The sequence below is a fragment of the Sinohyriopsis cumingii genome, chromosome 12 (genome assembly GCF_028554795.1).
Source record: "Sinohyriopsis cumingii isolate HCF-2022 chromosome 12, ASM2855479v2, whole genome shotgun sequence".
NCBI classification, from domain to species: Eukaryota; Metazoa; Mollusca; class Bivalvia; order Unionida; family Unionidae; genus Sinohyriopsis; species Sinohyriopsis cumingii.
Window position 1 is genome coordinate 6304653 of NC_142972.1, and position 4205 is coordinate 6308857.

The following is a 4205-nucleotide window of genomic DNA, read 5'->3' on the forward strand; positions in this document are numbered from 1 at the left end:
TTTTGTTTCAATTTTGTAATTTGCCTTACTCACGTCCAACCCTTCTTTCTTTTACAATTTACATTGCACTTGTGCCTTTGTGTTTATAATTCCAATCTTATAGTGCATATTTTTTATTTTGACAAAAAGTGACGAGAATTCAGTATTTGTTATCTTTGTAAAAGAGTTGTTAATAGTTTATCAGCAACACAGTATAGGTGAGATATACACATGTGAAAAAATTCTCAATGTCCCGCAAAAATCCTTGTATATCTGCATACGTTCATTTTATTGATGCGATTGTTCTGCTTATTTTCCATGTATTTAATACTATTTTTTAGAGACCTTCCAATTCCCGTCGTGTCCGAACTCCACAATTAATAGCAATACGGGGAAAAATACGTGAGGGGATGAGACTTTCGTTTCTTACAAGGAAACTGCTGGTTTTCAAGTACAAAATTCAAAGCATTTTTACTAAAACACTTTAATAATGAACATGATTACTAAAAGATTGGGAATTTAATTCCAATCCAGAAGGAGAGTTTGTTGTTCCTAAGGATGGACATATGAGACTTTGAATTACTAAAAACACTATTCAATAAATACAAAATTCAAACCATATTTAACAAATAACGGTTATATTTAAAATGGTCACCAAAATTTACGGATGTTGAATTGAAACTTCTAATTATATAACTGGAAAGTAACGAATAATTGTGCGGAATAGATTCACAGTCAAGATACACAAAAATTGTAGCTAGTAATATGGGGCACCCAAGGGCGTTACATGAATTAACATTGCTCCGTACGTTTACATTAAAGGTGTGTGATGGGGTGAGTGGGGTGGGTTTACGGGAAGTTAACATTAAAGGTAGATTGTCACATTGTTATGAGTGATGACCGAAAATGGGGTTAGATTATTGGCTGTTGCTGACCTTAATAATTTAAATTTTCTGGAGCTCTATGGGATTTAACATTACGCTATACGTTTGCATAGGAGCAACAAGTGATTCTATGGGAAATATACTGTTAAAATTTACATGAGACTTCCCGTTTGCCTATATAATTGTTTTCTTTTAACAAAATAAAGCCTTAACATTATGCGATGGGATTATGCGATATCTACAATGCAAAATAGTTAAATACTGTACATCAGTTAGTGATCTTCTCTCCAAAACCTAGATATCTACTATCCATCACTCCACATATACCATCCAGTACTCTACATTTATTATCAAACATGACATGTGTAGTGACCAATACCTAGTTATCTAATATCCAAGACCTCACAGATACCATCCAATACTTATTTGTGTACTATCAATCATATAATTATCTACTATACAATACTTCACCTTTTCCAGCTAACACTTATGTAGTGGAAAATACCCGACACTTACTATCTAAAATACCATATGTAATGACCAATACTCATCACTTACTTTCCAATACGCGAAAGGTAGTGACCAATACTTAATTATCCGCTTATCCAGCACCCCGCACTATAACATCCAATATCCCATAAATACAATCCAATCGTGTATTGTGACCATTACCCTGTATTTACTAACCAAATCACCGAATGTTGTGATCAATACCCAAACGTACTACCCAACACAACCAGTGTAGTAGTGAGGGATAAGTTAAATCTACCATTCAATACAACGTGCATAGTGACCAATACTTAGTCATCTTCTATTCAAAAGCCCACACTATACCATAAAATGTCTTATATGTACTATCCAATGTGCAATGTGTCGTGACCTATACCTCACACTATACCATGAAGACGCCGAGTGTAATGACCAATATCCCATACTACTATGCAACACACGTTGTGTAATGACCTACACCCAATCATCCACTACCCAACACCCGATATACCATCAACCTATCGAGTGTAGTGACTTGCTGTCAAGTGACTATATGCATGTAGTTGGGATTTATACATAAAGCAATACCTGTCCGTCAGATCATATCTGAGTTGTCGTTAGCTTTGTATATATTGTATCGATGTAATGAAAAAGCTTAAATCAAGGAAGCTAATTAAACAAAGCACACTGGACATGAATAGAACTAGTACTAAAACTCTGAAATTGTCATATATTTAACTGAGATTAGAAAAACAAGAATATTATATTAAAATGGTCGAGCACAAAAGTAGCAATATAAATCCGAAACACATACCAATGTAAGCAGTGACTAAACAAAATCCTGAAAAAGTCAACAGTATTGACGTAGACTGAAGGTTATATTAAAATTCCGAACCTGTCAAAAATTTAGTTGGGGATAGACAAACCATGAACATTGGATTGAATGGAGCCTAAATGTAGTACTAAAATTAAGAAACACTTACGAACTTAAGCAGAGTATAAACATATCCCGGAAATATTGGAAAATATGGTAAAAGCCAAAAGTGATAAATATAGTTCTAAACTGAAACGGACTTCAAGGGAAATTATATGGAAAGTTCGTTCAAAATTGCGAAATAAACTTGCAAATAGCGTTTATACAAATGTTTTAAAAGTGACAATGTTTACAAATTTACATTTTTAAAAAGATCTAGAAAGTAAAGTAAATTACACAGAATTCAGAGAAGAATAAAAATGTCCAAATTGAAAAATGTAAAGAATTTGCGCTTATCGTAAAAGAATTTTTTTTAAAGTTCGATAACATTCTGCAAAAAATAAACTATTGGTATGAAAAAATAAAAAATGTCACGCTGTTAATCGTTGATGACAATGAGTAGAGTAGATACAGCATATCTTCTCATAATGATATCGACTTCCAGAGGAAATATTCTATAAATATCAAAATATTATAAACTGTGTTCATTGGGAAAGTAGATGGCTGCCCATTGGATTGCTTGGTGATGACAGTCATCTGTGTTGATCACATAGGTTTGAATGTTTTCAAGTTTTTGATCATACATGGAGATGATGTCCACGCACTTGTCATTTTGACGCGGAAACATTCTGTCGTCTAGTTAGGTAAACACCCTTTGTCGACAATGCATTTTCTTTTTCCCGTCCAAACCCAATCTTGGGTGTTTAAAAGTTCGTTCTTTTCTTCGATCATTCCATATAATCCATTACACACAATTATTTCTATCGCGTATCATCTCTTCTGGAGTACATTCGATACTACTTTAACTATACATGGTAACAAATCTACTGGTCTGAGAGTATGTTAATGTATACAATATTTTCACATACGTTCCTTCATAGGCCTTTGAAAACGTTGCACTACACTAGCTTATGGTTCACGATATTCAGTCATGAAAAAATGAATTTGCCTTTTATCAATTTGTTTTTTTAAAGATCGGTTAAGAAATTCGGTGTAAATTTGACATCATAGAGGACGTAGACAAGCTGAAAATATTTCAAAAGTCATGGGATCCGCTAAAGCGACTTTTGAAGAAAACGCCAATGACACAAAATAAATCGTTAGGTCTCCATGCTCTTAAGCTAAATACTAGGAAAGAACGAAAGCCAACAAGTCTGATACAATTCAACAAAAAGCCAATAATAGACAAAACTAATTATGGACGAAGGACAATCGCACAAAACAAATTAAATATAAAAGTCATCTCCCCTTATAAAGAAAACTAAAGATTTATAGAATAAATCTTTCTTTCACATATTTAAAATATACATGTGGTAATATAATAAATAAAATTAAATAGGAAGAGATCTTGTGAATTTCAGAAGCCATTCATAAAATAAAACAATATAATACTTCTGAGCACGCTAAAGTGCATCTGCATATTTCGTTTCATGTGCCTAATGTCAATGTTGTATTCCTACAACATCAAATCTGATTTTGTTTTTCATTTTGATAACTAAATGAAGTGGGTTGTGCTCACTGAATACAATAATCGGAAAAGGAATATAACTGATATACGCTTTTAAGTGTTGAAAAGCCAAGATTAACGCCAAACACTCGTCCCCGATCGTGGAAAAAATTCTCTGGTGCTGTTTTAAGGTTAAAGTAAAATAGCACACAGAATGATGCACACTAGTTTGCTTTCTTGAATCAATATCCCACGAACCCCTACATCATTTGCATCAAAGTATGTTTTAAATGAATGACGGAAATTTCGAGCTGAAAGAACTGATACACTCTTACGTATAACCTCTAATTTATCAAAGCCACCTGACATTTTTCAGACCAAAGAAACTTGGTTTTCATAGTCAACAGCTGGTCGGAGGTTGAGCAATTGTGGT